The sequence below is a fragment of the Dama dama genome, chromosome 28 (genome assembly GCF_033118175.1).
Source record: "Dama dama isolate Ldn47 chromosome 28, ASM3311817v1, whole genome shotgun sequence".
Lineage (NCBI taxonomy): Eukaryota > Metazoa > Chordata > Mammalia > Artiodactyla > Cervidae > Dama > Dama dama.
The window spans coordinates 11,389,330-11,405,424 of NC_083708.1; positions in this window are offsets into that span (position 1 = coordinate 11,389,330).

Genomic DNA, 16,095 nt, shown 5'->3' on the forward strand with positions numbered 1-16,095 from the left:
CCTTCACCATCTCCCAGAGCTTGCTCAAACTCATGTCCATTGAGTAGGTGATGCCATCCTACCATCTCATCCACTGTCATCCCCTTCTCCTCCTGCCTTCAATCTCTAGCATCAGGGTCTTTTCTAATGAGTCAGTTCTTTGCATCAGGTGGCCAAAGTATTGGAGATTCAGCTTCAGCATAAGTCCTTCCAATATTCAGGACTAATTTCCTTTAGGATTGACTGGTTGGATCTCTTTGCAGTCAAAGGGACTCTCAAGAGTCCTCTCCAGTACCACAGTTCAAAAGCATCAATTCTTCAGTGCTCAGCTTTCTTTATAGTCCATCTCTCACATCCATACATGACTACTGGAAAAACCATAACTTTGACTAGATGGATCTTTGCTGGCAAAGTAATGTCTCTGCTTTTTAATACACATTCTAGGCTGGTCATAGCTTTTCTTCCAAAGAGCAAGGGTCTTTTAATTTCATGGCTGCAGTCACCATTTGCAGTGATTTTGGAGCCCCCCAAAATAAAGTCTGTTACTGTTTCCATTGTTTCCTTATCTATTTGCCATGAAGTGATGGGACAGGATGCCATGATCTTATTTTTCTGAATGTTAAATTTTAAGCCAACTTTTTCACTCTCTTCTTTCACTTTCATCAAGTGGCTCTTTAGTTCTTCGATTTCTGCCATACGGGTGGTGTCATCTGCATATCTGAGGTTATTGATATTTCTCCCAGCAATCTTGATTCCAGACTGTGCTTCAACTAGCCCAGCATTTTGCATGGTGTACTCTGCATAGAAGTTAAAATAAGCAGGGTGATAATATGCAGCCTTAACATATTCCTTTCCCGATTTGAAACCAGTGTGTTATTTCATGTCCAGTTCTACAGATAAATAGATATATAGATATCAATATGTTTTTGGAAACTTAGAAGGTGAATTCAAGTTTGTTCTGACAAAAAGAACCAATACATTTTGGTAAAAAGTTTTGTGAATGTGAATGTCCTACCAGATATAAAAATAAAAAGCTGCATAAATAAAAAGACACATGTGATTCTGAGAGAAGACTTAACACCTCAAAGAGAGCAGACTTAATAGGCCAGAAATAGACAAGGGATATACAGGAAATCAGTGCATAATAAAGATGACATCACAAAATATTGGAGGAAAGATTATTCAATAAAAGACATTGGGGAAAATATATATGTACTTGGATGATCACTCCTCACAAATGCTTCTTCATTAGAATTAATTCTAGAGGTATTGAAAAGTTAAATGGAAGAAAGGAAACTAAAAAAAAAAAGAAAAAAAATCATGGATGTCTATTTTAGTGATCTTGAGGTGGAAAACTAAATTTTATATAAAAAAGCAAAGCAAGAACACCCAAAGGGAAAAACATACATATTTTTTTTACAAGAAGCAAAGGATTCTATGCGTAATTGTAGTTGGAAGGCAAAAAGCATGATAAGTTGGAAAATATATGCAAAAAATGTAGCAAATTTTTCATGTACAGAGATTTTGTGGGGAAAACGCACTAAATCTCCCCATTGAGGTGGGCAAAGGACACCATGGCATGGACTGTCAGTTCAATGAAATCCATCCTGTCTTTGATAGTGATAGAGCTGTAGTCTGGTCCATGATTAGACTCACTCCCAGTCTCCATCGTGGCTGCAGAGCTAAGTTTTTGCATGTGGGCCAGGAGCAGAAATGATGGATCCGTTAGAGAAGCAGGGCTTCTCTGAGAGGGAGTGTTCCTGCCTTGACCCATCTCATCCTGCCCGCTGAAGCCTGCGTGGCAGGACCCAGCGCCTCAGGGTCAGCTTTAGAGGGTACAGAGCTACAGAGCAATGGAGCCTGGTTTCTCCATGACCATGCAGAGGACACCCACCTGGCAGTTTCACGCCAGCTGGGAAGGGTGACAGATAAGCCTCTAAGTGTATTTTAGCCTTTACCTTAACCATGTGGCTTGTTATAGCAATGTAGCTAACATTTTACACAATGCTAAAAAGAAAAGACACATGTGGTTAATAGCCACACAGAATATATTCATGGTTATTAATAATTAAGAACAATTAAAACTCTGATATGTTACTTTCATCTATTGAATAATTATTTTGCAAATATATATATTAAAAAGAAAGCAAAATTGCTCATTTTTGACAAGGATTCAGGGGAACTGCCATTCTTAAATAGTTTCTGAGAATGTGTACTGGTCCAAAGTCTTCAAAAATCATTTTACAATGGATATTTATTGAACAGTCTTAGAAAACATACATATTTTAACCTAATAATTTGTCTTTAATAAATTTATTCTAATAATTGGTATTTAATAAAGATTTATGTGCAAAGATGTTCGTTGCAATGTTCTTTCCAAAAACAAAACATTTGGAAACAAATTAATTCTCTCAAATAATAAAACAGATAATTACAACTGGGTGTATTATTATGATGAATATATATTCATTAAAATTGTGCTTCAAAAAATTTTAATTATTGACACCTTAGTTACTAGTATGAAAAGGTAACATACAAAATATAACATACAGTAATAGAAAGTATGAATCTAATATTTGGAGGAAACAACTAGACTATACAAACTATAAATATAGATAATACATGTACAGAGATTTGAAATAATATATGCTGAATATTATATTTACTGCAAGTTACTTCTATAATCTACATTTACCTTTATACACTTTTTAGAACTCTCTATAGTAAGTATTTTATTCATTGTTAATTAGAAAAGAAGCAATTTTGAAGGGAAAATGAGTTGCCAAAAACCTGAAGTAGGTTTGTGAACTTCTATTTGTTGATATACCAACTGTTGCAGCAAATAGCTTAAAATATGCTATTTAGAAGACTATTCTAGGTTTAATTATTTTTGTTCTCTGGTTATGAAACACTTTCTAATATTAGAGTTTTAGAACTGCAGCATTTTCTACAAAGTGGTACAAAGCTAGTACTTTGGATGTCAAATATTAAAAAAAAAATTTTTAAGTATAACATATATACAGAATCATGCACATAGACTAGATGGTTCCACAATCTGAAAGCATAACCATATCCAGCACTTAGATCAAGAAACAAAACATCACCAGAAACAAAAGACTTCTCATGTTCCCCCCAAGCTACCTGCACAGACTAACTTTGTCTATATGTATTTAAAGAAGTTGGATCATAGAATATAGCATCTTTTATGTCATACGTCTATCACTCAATTTTACCTGTTTTAGATCGTTCATTCTTTTTGCGGTGCAGCTTCCATTGTGGAAGTGTGCTCTGTTTTATGTATGAGTTCTACTGTTGATAGGCATTTATAGAGATTGGAATTTGGGGCTTTATGATGAACTAGAATATTCCAATACTTATCCAGTGAATATGCATGTGCATTTTAGTTAAATGAATCTGTAGGAATATAAAGTAAAGTCGCTCAGTTGTGTCTGACTCTTTGCGGTCCTGTGGACTGTAACCTGCCAGGCTCCTCTGTCCATGGGATTTTCCAGGCAAGGGTACCGGAATGGGTTCCCATTTCCTTCCCCAGGGGATCTTCCCGACCCAGGGATTGAACCTGGGTCTCCCTCACTGCATGCAGACTCTTTGCTGTCTGAGACATCAGAGAAGCTTGCTAAGTAACAGGCAAGCACATGGCCAGCCGTAGTAGATACTGCCAAACATTTTTCAGTTCAGTCGCTCAGTCGTGTCCAGCTCTTTGTGACCCCATGAATCACAGCTCGCCAGGCCGCCTTGTCCATCACCAACTCCCGGAGTTTACTCAGACTCATGTCCTCTGTCGTCCCCTTCTCCTCCTGCCCCCAATCCCTCCCAGCATGAGGGTCTTTTCCAATAAGTCGACTCTTCGCATGAAGTGGCCAAAGTATTGGAGTTGCAGCTTCAGCATCAGTCCTTCCAATGAACACCCAGGACTGATCTCCTTCAGGATGGACTGGGTGGATCTCCTTGCAGTCCAAGGGACTCTCAAGAGTCTTTTCCAACACCACAGTCCAAAAGTATCAATTCCTCAGTGCTCAGCTTTCTTCACAGTCCAACTATCACATCCATACATGACCACTGGAAAAACCATAGCCTTGACTAGACGGACCTTTGTTGGCAAAGTAATATCTCTGCTTTTTAATATGCTATCATAACTTTCCTTCCAAGGAGTAAACGTCTTTTAATTTCACGGCTGCAATCACCATCTGCACTGATTTTGGAGCCCCCAAAAATAAAGTCAGCCACTGTTTGCACTGTTTTCCCATCTATTTCCCATAAAGTGATGGGACCAGATGCCATGATCTTACTTTTCTGAATGTTGAGTTTTAAGCCAACTTTTTCACTCTCCTCTTTCACTTCCATCAAGAGGCTCTTTAGTTCCTCTTCACTTTCTGCCATAAGGGTGGTGTCATCTGCATATCTGAGGTTATTTATATTTCTCCCGGCAATCTTGATTTCAGCTTGTGCTTCTTCCAGCCCCAGCGTTTCTCATGATGTACTCTGCATATAAGTTAAATAAGCAGGGTGATCACAATAAACTGTAGAAAATTGTGGAAGAGATGGGAATACCAGACCACCTGATCTGCCAAACATTTTTAAAAGTTGTTTAAAATGTATATCTCATCAGTGGTGAGTGAGTTTTCATTGCTTTATTCTCTCACCAGCACTGGAAGTGTCAGTTTTCCTTTTATTCTCTTCTTAGTCATTCTGGCAATAGGTAGTGAAGTGGTCTTGACATCTTAACATTATTGGGTCTTCCAAGTGAATTAATATAATATATTTTTCCATTTATTTGGGTTTTCTTTAAATTTTCTCAATTGTTTTAATAGTGAATCATTTAGTTTATCTTTTTCTTTAGATTTGTTCTTAGTTATTTGATTTCAAATGGAATGTTCTTCTTCTTCTTTTTTTAATTTCTGCACTCTATGTGTTTAATTCTGCACTGTATGTGGACTCTGGCCACCATTGTCTCCCAAGACATCCATCTCCATCTCTCTACCTAGAGTATCCTCTGGGACTGTTCTGCATCCCACTTTTCTCAACACAGTAAGTGGGGACAAGCTTAAGTTTCACCTCATTTGTCCTTCTCTTACAGATTATAGTCTTTCATTTTCCAATATTCATTTTTTTTTCAAATATGTTCTGGTGTTTCATTTTTTTTTTTTTCAGTAGAGAGTACAAGTCAGTTTCCTTATCCTCCATCTTGACTCAAAGCAGAAGACATAGACACCACAGGTGTTTGCTCTGTTGTTGTTCTTTCAGATTATACATATAGATTTTCATATTCTTTTAGCTCCATGTCATGTTTTACATATACACAAATACACAATTTTAATGAGTTTTTTCAAAGTTATGGAGAGTCCTTATTTTAAAATGTTATCACAGCTTAAAAACAAGTTGGCAAATTTTACAATTTTTCAACATTCACTTTCTTCTCAAACATTGGAAGAGGAAGCAACAGGGGAGTCATATAGAGACTTTGAAATAACCACTGAGGTTTGGCCACTGCTAAGTAGAAGCAGTAAGTGGTTGCTATTTCTCATTTTGATGACAATTGGGTTAAAGGAAGCCTGTAGCAGCAGGAATGTGACAAAGTTGTGGTTTAGAAATGTAAGAGCCGGAAATGCCCACATCAATTTAAAAATAAATAGCAGAATGTGGCTATTCTCTCAAAGTTTAAGAAAAAAAGGGGGGATGCAGAATTGAATTAAACAGAAATCAATGACAGTTTGCAGATTCCAATAGCATTGAATCCTACTTAGGTTTTTGTACTCGTAGATACCTTCTGTAAATTATGTGTTTTTGAAAATTCACATTTACTTTGTTATCTCCGAAGGTGTACTTAGGTCATAGGAGACTCCAATTTTAATCTGATCTGTAGGCCATATTGTTTGGAAGCCACAGGTTTTAAGATTTTATATTTTCTAACCACCCCTCCATACGCCCTATCCTCCCTAGTTATCATTACATGATATTAGTGATACAGACTCCAGCTCATACAACTTGCAGCACAACAGGCCAATCTAGAAATGATTTGTTGGGCCAAACAAAGCAACTTTATTCAGCAAGCCAGTAGTCCAAGGACATGGTGAACTGGGGTCCAAACAACCATCTTCCCTGATCTTCTTGAGTTATAATTCGGGTTCCTTTTATACTAAAAAGCTTCTTTTATAGTAAAAAGCAAAACATCATGGCAAATAGACAGGGAAACAATGGAAACAGTGACAGTTTTTACTTTCTTGGGCTCCAAAATCACTGTAGATAGTGACTGCAGCCATGAAATAAAAAGACACTTGCTCCTTGGAAGAAAAGCTATGACCAACCTAGGCAGCACATTAAAAAGCAGAGACATTACTTTGCCAAGAAAGGTCCATCTAGTCAAAGCTATGGTTTTTACAGTAGTCATGTATGGATGTGAGAGTTGGACTATAAAGAAAGATGAGCACCAAAGAATTGATGCTTTTAGACTGTGGTATTGGAGAAGACTTTTGAGAATCCCTTGGACTGCAAGAAGATCAAAGCAATCAATCCTAAAAGAAATCAGTCCTGAGTATTCATTGGAAAGACTTATGCTGAAGCTGAATCTCCAATATTTTGGTCATGTGATGTGAATAACTGACTAGTGGGGATCAAAAGGATATGGCTGCAAGAAGGGTTACTTTCTGACCTTTTCCTTGTATCCTGGGCTTCTGGTTATGGGCAGTCTTGGGAGCAGATCAACGGACACACTGTGACTCTGACATGGGGACGTATGCCCTGCTGCGGGATGCCCATAGGGAGCTGGCACTCAAAGGAAGACCTTCTACACTGGCCGAGATGTTCCAGAGAGATCCTGGGTCAAAGATGGAGGCCAAATTTCTCGTTTCGTTATCAGTTAGGAAATCCTGCACTTTTGGAAAGGGAGCAAGTGAGTATGAAGCCCCAGAGGAGTTCTTGGGATATAACCATATTCTACAAGGGCTTGCAGTTTATGGTGTGTCCGGAAAGAGAGCTAGGGTCAGTACCTCCCCAGGGTGCACTGTACCCCACAGAGCCGCCTTTCATTCTGGTTGCTTGGTGTCTGCAAGAATTCACACCGATGTGAAATTCAATTCTGACACAGCTTCTACAGTCCCAGCTCCAGCAACTCCTTCCTAAATCCTTGAAGATGTATTTCAACATTGTCACCACTTGCTGTTAAATGATGTTTGAACTCAAATGCCATTTCTTTGATTAACTGTCCTGTAACCCCTAAACTTAACTATATTTTCATCTGTCTACTCATGACACGGTTTCCACTTCCTTTGTCATTTTTTGTTTAATTTTGAATTATAACTGGTTTGTTTTTACAACTGTTATCCTCATGAAACTTTAAATCAGTTAAAGTTAATGTCCTATATCTACTCTTCAGTTTTAATGAAACACAACTAGAAAAATTTCCTCCAGTAGTTATGCTACTAAATGTAACCTTGTGTGCCCTACCCACAGTGAAACCAAATAAATGGAAACATCGGAGTTTGGAGCAGAAAAAGATGTATTGCAGGGACCTTCAAAGAGATCAGTGGCTCATAGCTAAACCCCCGAATTCCCCTAAGGATTTCAACCAAGCATTTTTAAAGGCTAATTGAGGGAGGCGCATGGTTGCAAACTTCTTGGTGTAAGAATCCTTTGTTCTTGCATTTGTCCACATAGCTCAGGTCAGAACATTCCTGTAAATCTCCAATGAGACAAATGTTATTCTCTATTCTTCAACATTTTATCTTCATGTAAATGAAAAAGTGTTATACCCTTAAAGATTAGAGTCTTAAGAATGGACTCTTCTGTATATTTCAGTCTATAGACAACATTCTTAACTCTAAACAAAAAAAATAGAAAACTAAGGTTAAAGCAAAATCTGACTATTGAGTTAGATTTCTTCTCCCGATTACAGTTATGCAATAAATATGCTTAGAAAATAATTTGATTGAGTGTCAAAATAATCCTCACGTTGACCATAGTGGTGGTACCTGATCACGAAACATCAAATTTCTGGGGCAGGGGGTCGGTAATCAGTTTTTAATGAGTATCTACTATATTTTATGTTCTATTCATAATGCAATGTGCATTTCAATCAAGGAAGAAAATGTGTTAAACTGAGACTAACTACTTCTAGGACTAGAAAGTTGATACCAATTTTAATTAGAGAAATCAGGGGAAAAAAAGTATCTTTTCTGATGGATCACTGAAATTGAATTAATGAGTTTAGGCACAGGCCAAAATGAAAATTTCTCAAATCAATCTACCATACTAAGGTGTGACAAGGAGTCAACATTTGATTATCAGCCTGGGTTTGGAGACTCCAGACAGAGATTTGGAACCTAAGGAAAAAGAAAGAAAAATAAATAACATAAGCCTGAGATTCGGTGAAGTGTAGAGCAGAGGCAATTTGGTCCAGCCTTTGTTGAAACAGGATGGGCTGGAGAATCTGATCATCAGGAAAGAACCTTTTAGGGGTTTCAAACTTGGTTGAATCTAACCTTGTTGTTTCTGCTTATTTTTAGCTCTTTTTTCTTTCTTTCTTGCAGACTATAGTCTATGTGCCCTGACCAGCTTTTATTAAAAATGCTGATTAAGTTGTGACTTGAGGACAAACTAAACATATAAATAGATAAATAGACACTTAAATAATTAATATAAGACCATCTTCAAAGTAGGTGTGCCATTTTGACAGAGGCAATAATTGTTTTCAGTGTCTCATTCTCTTTCTGAATGTTCTATTTATATTCCATCTCCAATAATACAGATGTGCCCCACTTTTCTTAGAGCAAACAAGGATTCATATTTTCAGGATGAAAAAATGAGAATAATTATTTCAATTATGAGATAAATACTTAACATGTTGACATTGCAAATATGTATTATTTGATTCCACTAAAATATGTTGTTGGTTTTTGGTTTTGGTTTTGGTATAAATTCTGGTTTACAGAGGTTTTCCTGGAGAAGGGCCAGAAAATTTAATGTAACAGATTGGAGAGTACAAACAACTAAAACATTGTTTAAATCTCAGCTCAAACTTCACTTCCTGGGTGAAGCCTTACCAAGATTCCTAGTTAGACTCTCTCATGTCAATGGAGAGAAACGAATCACTAAATAATTCAGAAAAGAATATTTTAAAATATATATTTAAAAAGCAATTACGAACAACTCCAGAAACAAGCACATCACATAAGGTTGTATGCTGGGGTACCATCTGCTAAGTAGTGAAATACTAAGTGGAAATGTCAGTACTTTCGACTTCCCAGCTTGAAGTTTACATTTATGTCCAGCACTGAGTAAGGAAATAGAGAGTGTTCACTTCAGTGTACGAAACGGGCTTCCGCAGTGGTGGTGGGCCTTCGCTCTTTAAAAAGTCTCTTTTTAATTGGAATGCAGTTGCTTTACAATCTGTATTAGCTTCCGCTGTGCAGCAGAGTTAATCAAACACATGTTTGCACATATCCCCCTTTTCTGGATGTCCTTCCCATTTGGGTCATCATGCAGCACTGAGTTTTCCCTGTGTGATGTTGAAAGTTGTGTTACTTATTTATATACATCACTGTATACACGTTAATCCCGATTTCCTAATTCATTCCACCCCCTTCTCCCTCTTAGTGTCTGCATGTTTCTTCTTTATGTCTGTGTCTCCATTTTTTCCTTGCAAGCAGTCTCATTAGAAAAAAATAATAATAATTATGGTTTAGTAAGAAATCATTCAGCTAAAACAGTTTCAAACTGAACTTTTTCATCTTTGAGGTAAGTGAATTTGAAATAGTCACACCACCATTTTGAGATTTAGTTTCCTCATTTGTTAAACAGCATGGTGAGCCTACTTTACAGTTATTGTGAAAATTCATGGAGACTGTGTACACAAAAAATGTCCCACACAGTAGCTGCTACTGAGTAGAAAGCCTATAAAGCAAAGCCTCGTTTACTTGGTTTATACTTTTAACCAGAGATGCCTGGTTACTCCAGGCAAGTTTGGCCTTGGTGTGCAAAATGAAGTAGGGCAAAGGCTAACAGAGGTTTGCCAAGAGAACGCACTGGTCATAGCAAACACCCTCTTGCAACAACACAAGAGACGACTCTACACATGGACATCACCAGACACTCAATACCGAAATCAGATTGATTATATTCTTTGCAGCCAAAGATGGAGAAGCTCTATATAGTCAGAAAAAAACAAGATCGGGTGCTGACTGTGGCTCAGATCATGAGCTCCTTATTGCAAAATTCAGACTTAAATTGAATAAAGTAGGGGAAATCACTAGATCATTCAGGTATATCCTAAATCAAATCCTCTGCAGTTATACAGTGGAAGTGACAAATAGATTTGAGGGATTGGATCTGATAGACAGAGTGCCTGAAGAACTATGGATGGAGGTTCATGACATTGTACAGGAGACAGTAATCAAAACCATCCCCAGGAAAAATAAATGCAAGATGGCAAAATGAGAAGGTCTTAAAAATAGCTGAGAAAAGAAGAGAAGTGAAAGGCAAAGGAGAAAAAGAAAGATATATCCCTTTGAATGCAGAGTTCCAAAGAATATCAAGGAGAGATAAGAAAGCCTTCCTCAGTGACCAATGCAAAAAAATAGAGGAAAACAATAGAATTGGAAAGACTAGAGATATCATCAAGAAAATTAGAGATATCAAGGGAATATTTCATGCAAAGATGGGCACAATAAAGGATAGAAATGATATGAAGCAGAAGATATTCCGAAGAGGTGGCAAGAATACAAAGGAGAACCATACAAAAAAGATCTTGATGACACTTATAACCAGGATGGTTTGATCACTCACCTAGAGCCAGACATCCTGGAATGTGAAGTCAAGTGGTCATTAGGAAGCATCACTATGAACAAAGCTAGTGGAGGTGAAGGGTTGCAGCTGAGATATTTCAAATCCTAAAAGATGATGCTGTTAAAGTACTGCACTCAATATGCCAGCAGATTTGGAAAACTCAGCAGTGGCCACAGGACTGGAAAGATCAGTTTTCATTCCAATCCCAAAGAAAGGCAATGACAAAGAATGTTCAAATTACCGCACAACTGCATTCATCTCACACACTAGTAAAGTAATGCTGAACATTCTCCAAGTCAGTCTTCAACAGTATGCAAACAATGAACTTCCATATGTTCAAGCTGGATTTAGAAAAGGCAGAGGGACCAGAGATCAAATTTTCAACATCCATTGGATCATCGAAAAAACAAGAGAGTTCCAGAAAATCATCTATTTCTGCTTTATTTACTACATCAAAGCCTTTAACTGTGTGGATCACAAAAAACTGTGGAACCTTCTTCAAGTGATGTGAATACCAGACCACCTTACTTGCCTTCTGAGAAAACTGTATGCAGGTTAAGAAGCAACTGTTAGAACAAGACATGGAACAGCAGACTGGTTCCAAATTGGGAAAGGAGTACATCAAGGCTGTATATTGTCATTCTGGTTTTTTTTTTTTTTTTTTTTTTTTTTTAACTTATAAACAGAGTACATCATGCAAAATGCCAGGCTGGATGAAGCACAATCTGGAATCAAGATTGCTGGGAGAAATATCAATAACCTCAGATATGCAGATGACACCACTCTTATGGCAGAAAGTGAAGAGGAACTAAATAGTCCCTTAACGAAAGCGAAAGTAGAGAGTGAAAAAGTTGGCTTAAAACTCAATATTCAAAAAACAAAGATCTTGGCATCCAGTCCCATCACATCATGGCAAATAGATGGGGAAACAATGGAAACAGTGACAGACTTTGTTTTCTTGGGCTCCCAAATCACTGCAGATGGTGACTGCAGCCATGAAATTAAAAGACGCTTGCTCCTTGGAAGAAAAGCTATGACCAACCTAGACAGCATATTAAAAAACAGAGATATTACTTTGCTAACAAAGGTCCATTTAGATAAAGTTATGTTTTTTTCAGTAGTCATGTATGGATGTGAGAGTTGGACATAAAGAAAGCCAAGCACTGAAGAATTGATGCTTTTGAACTGTGGTGTTGGAGAAGACTCTTGAGAATCCCTTGGACTGCAAGATCAAACGAGTCAATCTTTTTTTTTTTTTTTTTTAATTTTTTTTTTATTTTATTATTATTATTTTTTTTTTCCAGTGGGTTTTGTCATACATTGATATGAATCAGCCATGGATTTACATGTATTCCCAATCCCGATCCCCCCTCCCACCTCCCTCTCCACCCGATTCCTCTGGGTAAAGGAAATTGATACTGAATATTCATTGGAAGGACTGATGCTGATGCTGAAGCTGCAATACTTTGACCACCTGTTGAGAAGAACTGACTTATTGGAAAAGACCCTGATGCTGGGAAAGATTAAAGGGAGGAGGAGAAGGGGATGGAAGAAGATGAGATAATGAGTTGGATGACATCACCAACTCTATGGAGATGAATTTGAGTAGACTCCGGGAGTTGGTGATAGACAGGGAAGTCTGGCATCCTGCGGTCCATGGGGTCGAAATGATATAACTGAACTAGTGAACTGAGCTGAACTGAACACTTTAAAGAGCATATAGATGAGATGTCTATTCTTTTATCTGTTACTTTTTTTAAGAAAAAGATAAGAAGGCAAAAGAATGATATGCGAAAATATACATCAAAGAGATGTTTCTATAGTATGGCATCACAGAATTTTTTGAAGCTGAAAAATTTTCATAACAGCCATATGTGTGGATCTTGGGTGTATTTTGGAAAATGCAGGCACTGCAGTTCCTGTGGGAAGTGTGGCCTGTGGATGTCCATTGCATAGCGGAAGTGAGTTTGGAAAAATGTTGACACTCAGGTTTATGGTTGACTTTGGTGTTGCTTTAAATTGAATTCAATTCCCCACAGGGGCATTTCTTCTCATTGTTGTATTTAACCTGTTATATTATACAATATACAAGTTGCTGTGTGATAACCCCTGACTGCATCTGAGTAACCATCCCCATTCCTACCTCTGCTCACAGCCAGGTGTCAAAGAGGGAAAGACACCAGGCCAGGGATGTGTAAGAAGACCTTTTGCCCTTTTTCTGTTTGTTCATCCCCATTTTCCTCAAACCTTAATCGTAATGATGAGATCACTGGGTAACATTTAACCTAGCTACTGATTTTTGCTTTGTGGAATGTACACAATACCTTGCCTAACCTGTTGATTCCTCTTCTGGATTAGGGGTAAGAATGAACAATTAGGCAGATGAAGAATGACTGACTCTCTGCGCCTAGCTTCTCTTTAGCAAATTTGCAGGTGGATCCCATGAGTGTACCGGAAAGATAGCATCCGAAGGAAGGTCAGGAGAAGTTAGCAGGTCTTCCCACAATGGAAAAATGATGACAAATCTAACGTCTTACCTTAATGATTAACTGAGATTGTTTCCCCTTTTTCCCTTTTAAAAAAGTTACGGCTGAGCAGAATATTCAGAGTTGGTCTCTGGACACAAGTCTACCTTGTCTCCAGTTTTTTGGAGTAAAAGTCTCTCCTTTCTACCAACACTTGCCCCTCAAATATTGGCTTTTGAGCAGAGAACTGCTGGACCTGAGTTCAGTAACAGAAACAGCTCTTCATGGTTAGAAGACTGAGAGGCAGGGTCCCAGCTCCATCTTTACCACTTTAATCTCCGGATTTTCAGTTTCCTTACTTGTCAAATGTGGGGTTTGGTTAGCACAGGTGATTTACAAGGTCTCCTTTCATTGCAAAACCCTGAATTCAGGCCTTATGAAGCTAAATTAAATGTTCTTTTGCTATCATCACAGTTCCTTCCTTCTTCCCTGGGAAATAGAAAACTTCTGTACATAAGAATCAGTATTCTTGAGAAAGAAGAATGGAACAGGAGGAATCAACCTGCCTGACTTCAAGCTCTAATACAAAGCCACAGTCATCAAGACAGTATGGTATTGGTACAAAGAAGAAACATAGATCAATGGAACAAAATAGAAAGACCAGAGATAAATCCACGCACCTATGGACACCTTATCTTCGACAAAGGAGGCAAGAATATACAATGGAGATAAGACGACCTCTTTAACAAGTGGTGCTAGGAAAACTGGTCAATCACTTGTAGAAGAATGAAACTAGAACACTTTCTAACACTACACACAAATATAAACTCAAAATAGATTATAGATCTAAACATAAGACCAGAAACTATAAAACTCCTAGGGGAAAACATAGGCAAAACACTCTCTGACATGAATCACAGCAGGATCCTCTATGACCCATCTCCCAGAGTAATGGAAATAAAAGCAAAAATAAACAAATGGGACCTAATTAAACTTAAAAGTTTTTGCACAACAAAGGAAACTATAAGCAAGGTGAAAAGACAGCCTTCAGAATGGGAGAAAATAATAGCAAATGAAGCAACTGACAAAGAATTAATCTCAAATATATACAAGCAACTCCTGCAGCTCATTTCCAGAAAAATTAACGACCCAAGCAAAAAATGGGCCAAAGAACTAAATGGACATTTCTCCAAAGAAGACATACAGATGGCTAACAAACACTTGAAAAGATGCTCAACATCACTCATTATCAGAGAAATGCAAATCAAAACCACAATGAGGTACCATTACACGCCAGTCAGGATGGCTGCTATCCAAAAGTCTACAAGCAATAAATGCTGGAGAGGGTGTGGAGAAAAGGGAAACCTCTTACACTGTTGGTGGGAATGCAAACTAGTACAGCCACTATGGAGAACAGTGTGGAGATTCCTTAAAAAACTGGAAATAGAACTGCCATATGACCCAGCAATCCCACTTCTGGGCATACATACCGAGGAAACCAGATCTGAAAGAGACACGTGCACCCCAATGTTCATCGCAGCACTGTTTATAATAGCCAGGACATGGAGGCAAGATAGATGCCCATCAGCAGACTAATGGATAAGAAAGCTGTGGTACATATATACCATGGAATATTACTCAGCCATTAAAAAGAATTCATTTGAATCAGTTCTACTGAGGTGGATGAAACTGGAGCCTATTATACACAGTGAAATAAGCCAGAAAGAAAAACACCAATACTGTACACTAATGCATATGTATGGAATTTAGAAAGATGATAAAGATAACCCTATATGCAAGATAGCAAAGAGACACAGATGTATAGAACAGTCTTTTGGACTCAGTGGGAGAAGGCGAGGGTGGGATGATTTAAGAGAATGGCATTGAAACATGTATATTATCATATGTGAAACGAATTGCCAGTCCAGGCTCAATTCATGAGACAGGGTGCTCGAGGCTTATACACTGGGATGACCCAGAGGGATGGGATGGGGAGGGAGGTGGGAGGGAGATTCAGGATGGGGAACACATGTACACCCATGGCGGATTTATGTCAATGTATGGCAAAAGCACTACAATTTTTTTCCACTACAATATTTTAAAGTAATTAGCCTCCAATCAAAATAAATAAATTTATATTTAAAAAAAACAGTATTATCTGACTTCCAAAAAATGTCCATACACTTGAATTTTATAGGTTCTATTTTAACAAAACAAGCCTACTGTCAACCTGTGAACTCTCAGGATTGTTGAAATGCAAAAGCAAAGTGAAAGAGCAAATCATTTGATTATTTTTCTTAGATAGCAAGGAATAAAAGTAACTTTGTCTCTCCCAGTATAGCCATTCCTGGCAATTCATTATATCAGGGGGGGAAAAAATGGGTCAGGTTTAAATATCCTGCTGTTTATAAAAATATATGAAGCCATAAAGCAGTCTTTGTATGTGTCCTTTTTGACAGAGGGGATGCTTTAAATGGCCGGGCTGGCTTTTGTAGACCTGGTCTTTTTTTGCGCGGCACGACCATTGGTGGGAGGCTGGGAGGGGTCACCTCGCGTCTCAGACACAGGGCAGAATGCAGCTGGGAGTCAGGCACCAAAAGCTGGTGGTATTAGTCTTAGAAAGGATGATAGAAATTCTGTGTTCTTCTGATTTTATTTTTACCCACTTCTCACCTCTAGTTCTGAAGGTGATTAGAGAGGTTCCTAGAGACAAAGACACGCACCGCGCACTGCGCACCACACTAACCGGTGCTCTTGGTTTTATGAGCCTCTTCACCGAGTCCCATATCCATACATTAAGGGAGATCTGTCTCAACGCCACTTGCAGGATGATCAAATCACTTAATTTTTTATT